The sequence below is a fragment of the Pan paniscus genome, chromosome 6 (assembly GCF_029289425.2).
Source record: "Pan paniscus chromosome 6, NHGRI_mPanPan1-v2.0_pri, whole genome shotgun sequence".
NCBI classification, from domain to species: domain Eukaryota; kingdom Metazoa; phylum Chordata; class Mammalia; order Primates; family Hominidae; genus Pan; species Pan paniscus.
The window spans coordinates 106,577,659-106,592,712 of NC_073255.2; the positions used below are offsets into that span (position 1 = coordinate 106,577,659).

A 15,054-nucleotide genomic window follows, 5' to 3' on the forward strand; every position below is an offset into this window, starting at 1 on the left:
TTTGGTGAATTCCAATTAAGTGTTAGGATTATAACAAGAGTAAGGGTCTGAAAATAATTATTTATATTATTTTGATTCTTAGCTGTTAATTTTGAATATTGCTAAAGTTAGTAGGCTGATATTAATATCCAATATTCAATTTTATCATAGAATATAGGCTGAGTTTCAACTTCAAACTTTCATATCCTTAATAGAAACTTTTAATTTGGTGTGACTTTTGAGGGAGAATTAGTACTGTCTTGTTGGTATCTGCATTTGGCACTCCCCTCTAATTCTGTTCTAACCTTATTGCGATTACACTCTTCAAGTGCTGGATTATAGACTATCCAGAAAATACGAGACTGGATTTCTAATCATGAGGCAATGAAAGAGCAATACTTTTTAGCAAAACCATGAGGAGAATGAAAAAGTGAATGCAAGGCCTGATCATTTTGGGGTTGTGAACATCAGTGCTTTATACCATCCAACTAAATGTGTGGCATTAGGCAAACTGTTTTCCTTTTAGAACTTCCATAAAGAAAATTTCTAAGTTCAACTCCATGATTGTTTTGGAGATTTTTGTAAAAGACTTTGATCCCCTTTTAATTATAGGGCTAAACATGTGTTAATGAGATCAATAAGAGTTCAAAAATTTGAGTTAAGTTTAATTATACCATAAAACATGCTTATATTTCTTTTGAAATAAATGAATTTGAAAATTATAGAACAATGCCTACAAAATTGTTTTATGATATGCCAAAACCATCAAATGTTTTAAAAAATAAATGGCTGCAATTACTTCATGAGTTCTAAAAGATCCAATTATATTAATGATAATACTTATTTTTAATAGAAATAAAAATTATTCCTACTGCAGATTATCCATGGTTATAAAGTTTAAGGAAAAGTTACACATATTTCTGACTAATTTGAAAAATTCAACACCTCTATGTACTTATGAGAGACATATTTCATTTATATAAATAAATCTTAGGACTTTATTTCATTTCTTTTTATTCCTTTGTTGGTTCATGCATCAGCAATTGCGATGGTAGAGCAACAGTACTAAGCACTACATGTGCACCTGTTGGAAGATAAGGTCTTTTGTGATTTGCTGCTTTGAATAGGCTGAATTATATTGTTATTTTGTATTATATTCAAGAGGAAAGAGTGTTTGAAAAAGTGTTCTGTTGTGTGTAGAGCTCAAGATACTGCAATAATCTTAGATGAAACTTTTTTATATTGAGACTTTCAAATACTTGCATACATATCCTATCTTTTACTTTTAGAAATCCTCTTGGAGACAATGTGACTCTTCATTGTCTAATAAATATTTACTTTAGATTATGGGTAAGCTATCTTCTTTTGTGCTTACAAAAAATAAATACAACAATAGCAGAAACTTTTCTTTTTACTCCTCCTCATCTTCCTCCTCCTCTTTCCTCTTTTGGTGTATTACAGTCTACCCAGATTCCTTGAAATGGAAAGCCTTGATGGATTCCCTTAAAGTATTTCCCTCCAGACTATGTTTTGTAGAAAGTCTGAAGAGACCAAAGCTAGCTATTTCTATGGAGGAGTATTCACAGCTGACAGATGGTAATACTAGTTTGTGCACAGTCTTCCTATCCTATGACTTTTGTGTTGACATGCTTTTAGAATTTTCTCTCTCCTCTCCATTTCAACTTCATTTATTCTAGGTTGTTTCTCGTTTCCTCTAACGGGATTACCACAAGCCATTCTTAATTTATTTCTCTGAACCTATGATTCTTTTCATTTACCCCATCCTTTATAATTTACCATTCTTAAATAGTTGATCCATTTACATATTTATTTGTTCATTGTTTATTCATTTGCTTAATCATTCGCTATCTTTTCGTATATCAAACTTTTGTCAAATACCTTCTATATGCCATAAATTCTGGTAGAGAGCTGAAATTATAACTCGGTTGCCATTTTCATGAGGTTTGGTAATTCATTTTTCTACTCAAATCTTAACTAGCTCCCATTTCTCCTAATTCCTCAAGTCAATTTGACTGCTTGTGTTTCAATAAAGGCTGTCCACATTACAGCCCTTGGGTCTACCAACTCATTCAGTTATTATAGTTATTAGGTATGTGCTTATTAAACACTGATGACATTTAAAGTATTGCTTTCTGATATTCTCTTTCAATATCATTCAAAATGTGTTTTTTACAGTTGCCAAATAAAATACAGAATGCCCAGTTAGTTTGAATTTCAAGATAAACAACAAATAAATTTTTAGTATAAGAGTGTTTATAAAATGTTTGGGACATATTTATATTCAAAAATTGTTTGTTAATAAAATTTAACTGGGAAGTCTGTATTTTCACTTTTTAAATCTGGCAAGGAACATTTTGGAACTTTGCTTCTTTGTATGAAATTGTGTGATTCACTCAGAATTTCTTAGTAATAATACAATATTCTTAGCACTTTATATATCTTAACTCAAGTAATCCTCAAATATATCCAATGCTGTAAGAATAGTATTATCTCACTTTAAACATAAGTGTGTTGAGATGCAGATATCAAGGAACTTGCCCACTCACCAAGCTAGTAAGTGTCAGTACTGGGTACGAGCCAATGACTTCGTATCCAGTGTTTTAACCATTACATATGATAGCTTCTGTGGAGCAACATACCTTTTACAGATGCCTAAGATTGCTCCAGAAAATAGTACTTGATAGTCACACTTCATATGGCACTTCCATAAATATGAACTCCTAGGAATGTAAGCACATTTTAAAAGTATTGACATATTCATTTTGCCCGGGTATTCATAGACCCTGAGTGCATGGACACCAGAAATATTATTAGGCCTCCTTTTCTCTGTTCCCTGACTGCTCTGGAAAGAAATCAGTATTCCACAAAGCTGGCCTGTAAGCTGCAGACTGGCTTGTTCCAATGACCACTCTCTAGACTTCGAGATATTAAAGCATGTACTCATTCTGTGTCCTGCAGTTACACCTTCTGAGACCTACTGAAAGGAATTCCATCCTTCTTTCCCATGTAAAATCAAACTAAGTCTGCAGATCAGCCCACCCCTCTGTATTTTTGACATGTGCCAGGTTATTCTGCAATGATCAGAGATTGTTCCCTTATCTCTCTCATTTGGCTAAGGATCCTTTCTCTTCTTTTCCATCGGAGTCCTTGAACTAAGCATTACTAAAGCTTATTGTACTTAACCAATCTCTGCACATCTGTGTCTCCAGAAAAGGTGTTATTGGCTGACTTATGTCCCCACCAAATGTATATTGAAGTCCTTACCCCTAGAAATATAGAATATAGTCATATTTGGATATAAAGTCTTTTAGGAGGTGTTTAAGGTTAAAATGGGGTCTAGGGTGAATGGTTATTTAATATGATAGAGGTGCCCTTATCAGAAGAGAAAATTTGTACGTGCAGAGAAATAGCAGACATGCACTCACAGAGAGATGACCAAGTGAATACTTAGTGAGAAGGGAGTCATCTGCAAGGCAGTGAGAGGGGCCTGAGAAGAAATCAAACCTGCTGAACGCTTGATCTCAAATTTTTAATCTCCAGAACTGTGAGAAAATAAATGTCTGTTGTTTGAACCACCCAGTCTGTGGTATTTTGTTTTGGCAACCCTAGCAAACTAATACATGAGGCTCATTTGTTTAGGAGAAAAAAAATCTGATTCTGACTCTACCTCTGAAAATAGATATGAAACTAATGCAAACTAATATTCCTATGAACATGCCGTTCTCCTTTGAACCCACAAAGTTCAAAGTATTCAAATTTTAGCTGTCCTCCACTACCACAGATATTGCTCTTACTGGCTGTTACCCATGCCACTAGTTTACTATTTTTTGAGCCCCTGTTATGCGCTAAGTGATGAGCTAGTGATTTTCATATGATATCTCAACTAATCCTCATGACAACTCAGGGAGTTAGATATTATGACAGATGATACTTGCAGTCAAGACACAAAAGCATAAGAACCATTATTTATTGTTGTTTCATAGGTAGAACATTGCCATTCAATTCCATTTCAGGTTACTTAGGTCAGGCTTAGTATCTTAATTTACCCACAACCTGAGAACATGATTGGTCCTTCATACATGCTGCTGAGTGATTACTTGATTGAATTGGGAGAGGAAGCTAGAAGGGGTAGAAATCCACTATCTTCTTGACAATGCATCTGCCCACATCATACTTCCTGTGGACTCTGTGCTATCTTGATAGAGAGGTTGATACCATCTATGCACTCAAATATATGATATCAGAATAATCATTTAGCTCATTTAAACTTGACTCAGGAGAGAACTTTTTTCCTCCATTTGTATAAATTTAAGGGGCACAAGTGTAGTTTTGTTATGCTGATGTATTGCGTAGTGATGAAGTTTAGACTTTTAGTATAACCATCACCCAATAATATATATTGTACCCATTAAGTTATTTCTCATCCTTCACCCACCTCCCAACCCCTCACCATTCCAAGTCTTCAAAGTCTATTATTCCAAACCCTATGTCCATGTATACATATCATTTCGCTCCTACTTATAAATTATCACTTATAAGTGAGAACATGTGATATTTGCCTTTCTGTTTCTGAGTTTTCACTTAAGATAATGGCCTCTAATTCCATCCATGTTTCTGCAAAATATATGATTTCATTTCATTCTTTTCCATGGCTGAATGGTATTCCATTGTGTATGTGTGTGTATTTATATATATACATATATATATATACACACACACCTGATATATATATATACACCTATATATATACCTGATATATATATATATATATATATATATACATATATATATATATATGCCTGATCATCTGTTGATCCAGTTAGGATACTAAGATCTGGAACAAGACAAGAATGCCCATGTGGATCTGGGTATTTACCCAAAGGAAAAGAAATCATTATATTAAAAACATAACTGCACTCACAGGAAAAAGGTTTTTGAAGTTTTGATCTAAAATTCCATATCCATATGTGAGAAGTTTGGGTAGTAGAAAGAACATTTGGCAAGAGGCCATATAATCTGGTTTATAGTACTGTTCCTATTCTGTAATAAAAGGAGCAATGTAGTGTTTTCAATCGGAATATTCAGAGTTATAATAAGGGCAATCATTGGAAGCTTTACTTGCTTCATAGGACTGCTGAAAGAATCAGTAAAGCAATAGGGATCTGTTTTGAAACATTTGCTTCCTGAAACCTAGAACAATGTAGGCTCTCTTCCTTTGCTCCTTTCCAAATTTTACTATTTTTCCCATTCCTTCCACAACCTTGGAGTGACTGCTGGATTAGGTGGCAGACTAGACCGATTGACAATTCTCTGTTTTATTGCATATACTAGACAATATTTTATTTTTTATTATGGTAAGAACACAACATGAGATAAACAATCTTAACAAATTTCTAAGTGTACAATACCTTACTGTTGACTATAGGTACAATGTTGTACAACAGTTCTATAGAGTTATTAATCTTTTAAAAAATTTATAATGAATGAAATTGATTGGCTCCCAGTTCTGAAGGCTGGGAAGTCCCAGTACAAAGGTACCAGCATCTGGCAAAGGCCTTCTTCTGCATCATTCCAGGGCAGAAAACAACAGGACAATAGAGATAGCAAGAGGGTACTGAACTTGCCCTTTTATAATGCACAAATCCCACTCATAAAGGTGGAGTTCTTATGGCCTAATCACCTCCTAAAAGTCCTACCTCTTAATACTTTTACAAAGGAAATTAAATTTCAACATGAGTTTTGGAGGGGACAAATATGCAAACCATAGCAATGTATAATCAGCATGGAAATAAATTTCCAGTAAATTATAAGAAGCAGTCCATTGAGACCTGAAAATAATTCCTTCCTAGGAATAAAGGAAGACCAAGGAAAAAACATATTCCACATCTACTACATATAGAATAAACAGAAAATTACCCACGATATCACTTTGGGGTAGGGGGGAATCTGTCCCCTCAATTATTTATCCTTTGAATTATGAACAGTCCAATTACACTCTTTAAGTCGCTTTTAAATATACAATTAAGTTATTATTGACTATAGTCACCCTGCTGATAGGTGAGAGGATATCTCATTGTAGTTTTGATTTGCATTTTGCCAATGATCAATGATCTTGAGCACGTTTTCTTATCCCTGTTTGCCATTTTATGTCTTCTTTTGAGAAATGTCTATTATCCATTAAAAAATTGGATTATTAGCTTTTTCCTGTAGAGTTGTTCCAGCTCTTTATATATTCTGGTTATTAATCCCTTGTCAGATTGGTGGTTTGCAAATATTTTCTTCTATTCTGTAGGTTGTCTCTTCACTTTGTTGTTTCCTTTGCTTTTCAAATTGATGTCATCCCATTTTCCCATTTGTCCTTTTTTTTTTTTTTTTTTTTTTTGAGACAGAGCCTCACTCTGTGGGCCAGGCTGGAGTGCAATGGCACCATCGCAGCTCACTGCAACCTCCGTCTCCCAGGTTCAAGTGATTCTCCTGTTTCAGCCTCCTAAGTAGCTGGGATTACAGGCACAGGCCACCACGTCCAGTCCAGCTAATTTTTTGTGTTTTTAGTAGAGACTAGGTTTTGCCATGTTGGCCAGGCTGGTCTTGAACTTTTGACCTCAGGTAATACCCCCACCTTGGCCTCCCAAAGTGCTGGGATTACAGGCATGAGCCATCCCACCTGGCCGTATTTGTCCATTTTTGCTTTGGTTGTCTATGATGGTAGAATATTACTCAAGAAATTTTTGCTCAGATCAATGTCCTGGAGATTTTCCCCCATGTTTTCTTTTAGTAGTTACGTAGCTTGAGTCCTTAGATTTACTTCTTTAATTCATTTTGATTTGATTTTTGTGTATGGCAAGAGATAGGGGTCTAGATTTATTATTCTGCATATGAATATCCAATTTTCCCAGCCCCATTTATTGAAGAGATTGTCTTTTCCCCAGTGTATGTTCTTGGCACTTTTGTCAAAAATTAATTCAGTGTATGTGTGTGGATTTGTTTCTGGGTTCTCCATTCTGTTCCATTGGTTTGTGTGTCTCTTTTTATCCCTGTACCATGCTATAGAATAATATGAAATCAGTTAATCTGATTCCTCCAGTTTTGATCTTTTTGCTTAGGATAGCTTTGTTTATTCTGGGACTTTTGTGGATACATATAAATTTTAGATTTTTTTTTCTATTTCTGTGAAGAATGTCATTGGTATTTTGATGGGAATTGCATTGAATCTGTAGATTTCCTTGTGTAGTATGGATGTTTTAACAATATTGATTCTTCTAATACATAAACATGGAATATCCATTTTTTGGTGTCATCTTCAATTTCCTGCATAAAGATTTTATAGTTTTCATTGTAGAGATCTTTTACTTCTTTGTTTAATTTCTAAGTATTTAATTTTATATGTGAATATCTTAATGGGATTACTTTTTAAATTTGTTTTTCACATTGTTCACTGTTGGTATATAGAAATGCTATTGATTTTTGTATGTTGATTTTTTTTATTATACTTTAAGTTTTAGGGTACATGTGCACATTGTGCAGGTCAGTTACATATGTATACATGTGCCATGCTGGTGCGCTGCACCCGCTAACTCGTCATCTAGCATTAGGTATATCTCCCGATGCTATCCCTCCCCCCTCCCCCTGTATGTTGATTTTGTATCCTGCAACTTTACAGAATTTATCAGTTCTAATAGTTTTTTGTTGGAGTCTTTAATTTTTTCCAAATATAAAATCATATCATCTGCAAACAAGAATAATTTGACATCTTCCTTTGCAATTTTGATGTCCTTTATATCTTTCTCTTGTCTGGTTGCTCTAGCTAGAGCTTCCAGTACCATGTTTAATAACAGTGGTGACAGTGGGCATTCTCATCTTGTTCCATGTCATAGAGGAATGGCTTTCAGTCCACCACCACTACGACTGCACTGGGTCAGACCTGAAGCCAGCATAGCACTGGGTCTCATGCAAGGCCTGCTGTAACCACTCCTGGCTACTGCCTATGTTCACTCAAGGTCCTTGGACTCTACCATCAGCAGGTGGCAAAGCCAGCCAGGTCTGTGTCCTTCCTTTCAGGATGGTAAGGTGCCCCAGGCTCCAGCTGGGTCCAGAGGTGCCATCTAGGAATCAAGGACTAGAGTCAAGAATGTTAGAAGTCTACCTGGTGTTCTGTTGTATTGGGCTGAGCTGGCACTTAAACCACAAGATTCAGTCCTCACTCTTGCCTTCCATTTCTAAAGGCAGAGAGCCTCATCCTGTAGCTACCACCACCCCAGGCCATGAGGAATACTGCCAAACTACCAGTCAATGTTTCCTTAAGGCCCGTGGGCTCTTAAGTTAGCTTGTGGTGAATTCTTTCTGGCCTGGGACTCACCTTTTAGGGCAGTGGGCTCCCCTCTGGCCCAGGGCAGGTACAGAAATGCCATCCAAAAATCAAGTCCTAGAGTTGAGGACCGAAAGAGCCTGCTTGGTTCTCTGCCTCACTGTGGTCGTGCTGTTACCTATGGAACAAGACAAACTCTCCTTTACTTTTTCCTCTCCTTATCTCAAGCACAAGGAGTTTTGCCCCATAACCACCAGAGCTGGTAATGTGCTGAGTCTCACCTGAAGCCAGCAAGTCTCAGAGGCTCACCCCAGGCCCTTGATATAGCACCTGGGTATCAATGCTGATATTCAGGGCCCAATGGCACTTTAGTTAGCAGGTGATGAATGCTCTCAGGACTGGGTCCTTTCCTTCAAGACGGTGGGTTCCCTTCTGGCCAGGGTGTGTCTAGAAATGTCGAGCTAGGGCCTGGAATGGAGGCCTCACGACTCTAACCCTATGCTGCTGTGACTGAGCTGGTATCCAACATGCAAGGCCAAGTCCTCCCAACTCTTCCCTCTCCTCTCTTCATGCAGAAGGAAGGGATCTCTTTTGGAGCTGTGGGCTGTGCTGCCTGAGGTTAGAGGAGGGGTGATGCCAGCACTTCCTTGGCTGCTCAAGCTTGTGTCTCAGTATGTTGTCTTCCCGCTCTGTCTAATGTCATTGGGCCTAGTTCAACACCAGGACTTGCCTAAGAGTTGCAGTCCTTATGGCCTAGATTACCTTTCCAACTTACTTGGAGATTCAGAGTACTGTAGCCCATGGTGGCGAGGTTTGCAAGCACTCAAGTTTTGACCACTGGGGATCCTTGATTCCCCTCTGGCTAGGGCTGTCTTTTGCTCCCTCTGTGAGTGGACATTAGCTAATTTGGTTTGGTTTTTCTTTCTGCTTTAACAGGACAGCACTGAGTTCAATGCCTTACAATTGCTGTGCTGTCCCTCCCCGAGCACCCAGAGATGCCCTCTGCACCAAGCCACCACTGCCAGGGTAGGGGTGGGGTGGCAATGACTATTCAGGATTGTTTTTTCTATCTATCCCAGTGCCTCTTTCAGTGAATATAAAGTTAAAACCAGGCACTATGAATGCTCACCTGATTTTTGTTTCTTATGAAGGTGTTTTTTTCTATGTAGATATTTTCTGAGGGAATGATTGGTAGAGTCTTCTATTCTGCCATCTTGCTTCACTTCTTATTTATCTTTCTTGACTGAAATTTTATGCCCATTGATGAGTAACTCCTCATTTTCCCCTCCTTCCAGCCCCTAGTAACCAACATTCCACTCTAATTCTAAAGAGTAGAATTAGTCTTTCTGATTCTAAAGAGTGGAATTAGTCTTTCTAATTCTAAAGAGTGGAACACTTAAATTCTAACAACTTAAGTATTTTAGATACCTCATATAAGTGGGATCATGCAGTATTTGTCTTCCTGTGACTGGCTTACTAAACTTAGCATAATGTCCTTAAGGAAATAAACTAGATGTTTATTGATAGAAAAATATATAAAGAAAACATAATTTATACATACAATAGTATATTATTTAACCTTTAAAAAAGAAGGAAATTCTGCAATATGCATCAACATGGACGATATTTTATTTTTAATAGAACCTTTAAGTTTTCTATTAAAAATAGTGAATAAAAGGGCTTTTTTGATATTCTAAAGTCACTCTATTTTGGTGGCAGCTGTTATATCTTGGAATTTGTTGTCAGGATTTAACTGTTTTTCTAACAGCAAGGCATAGTGATGCTGGAATAATAGCTAACGATTATTGAACAAGTATGTACCGGGCACTAAGCTGAGACTTTTACATACATTTTAATTGCTTAATTCTGACATCAGTGGTATGAGGTAGATACCATTCTAAATATGTGAAAATGGAAAATTCACAGGCTAAGAAACTTGCCAAAAGTTATTTAACTACTAACTCTCGAGCCAGGATTTGAACACTAGCAGTCTGACTCTGTGCCCTTATGCATGGCTTTATTTTGGTGAAATAGAAGTTTGCCAGAAAATAAAAGTAATAAAGCATCCCAGGCAGAAAAGAGAATGTGAAAAACAATAAAATGCATTTAAAGCATCTCTTCTCCCATTTCACGTACATTATTATACCCTGAGCATCTGGCATGCTGCTTGGCACAAAGTAGGTATTTAATAAATACTTATGAATTTAATAAATGAAAAGTGGAAACTTCAATTATTAAATGCCCAGGAGGCCATAAGGAAACTGAAATATACAGAACTTAGAACATGACTGGAAAAATATAAAGAAGTCAGTATATAATATTAAATGAATAAAGATTTCTAGATAAAATATTATATAAAGCAAGCTCATTCATTCATTTATTCATACATTCTTTAAAAAGTTATTGAACATTTGCCTTATACAAAATATTTAAGAATCAGAGATATATAAATAATGGAGCTACACTCTGCATTAGAGGCATAGACTTTAAATATTTTAAGCAAGTCCTTTGAAGAATAAAGTCACAGAAATTATTGCATTTACTGACAGCATTTACAAAAATAAAAGCTATTAAGCTGTTACTTAGACAATAAAATAAAGCAATTATCTCTGTTGACATACATCAGCATTAAAAATTAAGGGAATTTTAGCATTTTTTACACCAATAAAATTACCATAATTTATTATGATATTTGCATGTCAGAAATCGTTATCTTTTTAATAACATAGGTGAATAGAATTCAGTATCATTTGGTGAGAAAGTGACATACATGCATAGAAATCAATAGAAAAGTTGTTTTTTGGCTGGTCAGTGACACTTCCTTGCCATGATATGAGCATGGATGAGATTGAAGTGTATGTACATTAGAAAGGAAACACAGCAATAAACAAATAGCAATATTTTGTGTATGTGCAAAAGCAACATAAAATTTTATGTTAAGGGCTAGATATTGAGTAGAAAGCTATCCATCCTTGGCAAAAATACAAATTTAAGAAAGCAACAAAGTGGAATAAAATAAAGAGGAACTTATATTAATAAAAAGTGAAAGTGAATTTTATTGCCACATGAATTCTTTGTTTTACTAATTATTCCTGTGTTCTGCATAACATTGAAGAAATCATTACTGGCACTTTTCTAGCATTTAAACTTATATTAATCAATGTAATACTTGCAAGCAGTATTTATTGTTAGTGAGAAAATTGTGGAATTACTGAGAAATTGTGGAATTAACAATTTAATGAGTGAGAAATTGTGGGATCAACCCTTTGAAAAGGAATAGAAGAAAGCAGAAATGGAGAAGAAGTCAGGCTATGACACAGGTCCAATGACAGTGTCTGCTGACCCCAAGGAGTGCTCAGGAGCTAGAATGGCCCTTAAGAGTCATCTGTTCCAAGTTTGGTTGAGATGGCCAAGCCCATCTTCAACATCAGTTGTTCATTAAATGTGAACTGCCTGGAAAGCTGCTTTACTTTTGGAGAAATGGCTTTCTGCATCTGAAACAATTCCTGAAGAGGCTGACAGCCAAAGGCAGTCTGACAACAGCACTTCCAGCAGTGAGGGTAAGAAGTTTGTCACTGAAGGGGCCACACATCCATTCCTACCATAGTCACCTATCAAATAACATAAAGAACACTTCAGAAAAAGGAGTAGTCTCCTTTTCCACCTTTCTGTATTACCAGTGCCGCTACCCATAGCTAATCTTATTCTATGGTTTCTGTTTTGATATTTTCTAGTGGTTAGTCCTTAAGCACAGGATTACATAGCTTTACCTATATTTCTTCAGTATTTCTTCAGTCATAATCAGGTTCCATGCTTGTAAACATGGGTTTATGTTGGAGGAATGAAAGTTTACCAGAAAATCAAAATCATAAAACATTCTAGGAAAAAGAGAGAGGGTGAATGATATGGTTTGGTTCTATGTCCCCACCCAAATCTCATCTTGTAGCTCTCATAATTCCAACGTATTGTGGGAGGGACCCGGTGGGAGATGAGTGAATCATGAGGGTCTTTCCCATGTTGGTCTCGTTATCTGATGGCTTTATAAGGCAGAGTTTCCCTGCACAAGCTCTCTCTTTGCCTGCCATCATCCATGTAAGATGTGACTTGCTCCTCCTTGCCTTCCACCATGATGTGAGGCTTCCCCAGCCATGTGGGACTGTGAGTTCTCCATTAAACCTGTTTCCTTTGTAAATTTTCCAGTCTCAGGTATGTCTTTATCAGCAGTGTGAAAATGGGCTAATACAGTAAACAACAATGAGACGCATTTTAAACATCAGTTTTCCCCTTCTTTTATGTGCATTATTGCATCCTCAGTGCTTGAATACTGCCTGGCGCAGAGATGGTATTTAATAAACATTTATTGACTTCTTCTGTGAAAGATGAGGATTTGGCTTACTTTTCTTACCCCTGCTCTCAAATATTTATAGCTTAATTATTATGTTTAATTTGTCTATTGATCTCTTCTCTAATTCAAATGCTATGTTTACACCATTTTTTAAAAATTGTATGTGCCCTCAACTGCTAACAGCATCACTCACTTCCTGATTCATACAATAAGGACTCTCATGAGTTTCCTTTACCTTTTCCTGCTTTCTGCTTCCCAGCATCTATCTTCTGTAGCTTTACTTTTATATTGTTAAATTTATTGACATTTATATTCTGTTTCTGAAACCACAACCATGCTTTTCCTCCCTTGCATCTCAGGATCAAATGTGATAATGGCTACAAACTGTTCAAATAAATGAAACTTTTGAGACCACTGGTTTAAGACTACCATCTCAGAGGTTCTAGTGGCTAAATATCATCTGCTGAGTTGTCAGCTGAGGACTGTGGCCTGGACTTACCCTGTAGTTTTGTTTTATTTGGCATAGCTAATATTTTATACATTTGAGTCAGTATTTAAAAGCTAGATGATTTTAGGTTTACTCTTAAAGAGCAAGTGAACAGTATTTATCCTGTTTCTTCATTGTCAAATAATGTGCTAGGATTAGATTTCTTTTCTATAGGAACAATGTCACCATACTTGGGTTGCTCCTAGGAAGAACGTTTCTAGCATCTTTGTACCCTTTGCGTCATAATGCTAGCATGTAAAGTTTCCCTTGTCCTGGAATTTTCTCCCCCTGGAGGTCTTCTATTTCCTGCTCCAGTCTGGATTAGATACTCTCCAGGTCTGCTGCATTTGAGGATGCTCCTTTTTTATCTGGAACTCCTGCTATTCCAAGTCTGTATCTCCTGGAATGTTCTTTTATCTGCTTCTTTTCATTCACATTTTCTGTCCACACTTTCTTTCCTACAGTTTAAAATATATTATTGCTTTTTCATTCTGGTAATATTATTATAAATCCCTAAGAACGCTTTGACATTCCCTAGTTGATACTTTTGTCAAGAATCCTAGCTTTATTTGATCTCTCTGATCATATCAGAGGTTTCTCTTCTGCTTCCTGAGTGATCTGTTTTTCTCTGATGTTAAATTTTCTATTTTCTTGTTTTGGTCATTATTCTCTTTCAAGATTTGATGCTTCTCTTATACCCAATGATCCTTGGTTGTCCTTAAAGATGATTAGGTGATGGGGTGAGTAGGTGCTTTGGGGTGTTCTTTGCTATTATGTAAATAAGTGTGTTTTCTTTCAGGTCTCTGCCTTAATTGGTATTTTGACTAGGAACTCTCTATGGAATGACGCATGGGAGTGCCAGTGCATGATTTTTATTCCTTAGTGGGAGAGTTTGGTGGATGTAGTCTAATTGCTGTCAGCATCAGGATTCACTTCTTTCTAGTAAGTCTTATTTATTTATTTATTTAGGTACTGGCTGAAAATCTAACGACTACGTATTCCCTAGACTCCACAGCAGACATGATTTTGGGAGTAAAGTAGGTTCTGTGCATTAGATACAATTGTATCAGATTTGTAAAGTAGGAGAGAGAAAAAACCATCTTCCTACTGTCTTATGTCTCTTTTTTGCTGGCAATAAAGGTGTTAGAGATGTATCTCTGCAGGAATGTTCCAATCTCCAATCTGCAGCTTTCTGTTTGTCAGAGTGTAGGTAGGCACTCTTTACTGAGTCCTTTCTTTTGACCTGTGAGTTCATGAGCTCAATAGTTTTCATAGTTCTGCTTGTTACGGAAGTAGCAATTGCTCTTGTGGATCAGTTCTGCACTGCTCTGGAATTCATTTCTGAAAGCCAATTGTAGATCCTGCTGCTCCATCACTTCCATTCATTTTACAATCACCTAATTCCCTTTATTTAATCTTGAGTTGCTTTAAAAAAAAACCAGAGTTGTTTTTGTTTCAGTACTGACATCAGACAGACAGAATGAGCAGGTAGGGAACTGGAAATCAGGCTACAGATCCTTAAATGTCAGAATGGGGAGAATAAAGAAATTATCAGTAAAACATCTGCAGTAGTTTTCCTTATAATTTCTTTAGAGAGGAGCCATTTACAATTGGTATAAGGCTTGGATAAATGCCTGATGCCTATGTCTGAGTTGTGATGGGGGAAGAATAGAGGGACATCTGCTCCAGTTGTTCTGTACACGTCTTCGGTTGATTTTGCTGTTTTCAAACCTATATCTCACTCCTATCCTCCATTACACCTGCTGCTTGTAGGTTTCCATGAACAGACTGGGCAACTTTGGCCTTATAGTTCTTATACAGTGTATTCTCTCTCTCCTGTTTTTATTGAGAAATGCTCCAATTATCCTTCTGTCTTCCAGAAATTTGTTGAACTTCTTGACATACTAGTGACACTCC

At 36.5% G+C, this 15,054-nt stretch overlaps 1 long non-coding RNA gene across 1 annotated transcript in view; it reads left to right on the forward strand.

Annotated features, from left to right (window-relative positions):
- LOC129398176 (uncharacterized) overlaps nt 1–15,054 on the forward strand; it is a 526,729-nt gene that overhangs the window by 479,184 nt on the left and 32,491 nt on the right. The gene's annotated exons all lie outside the window — the stretch shown is intronic.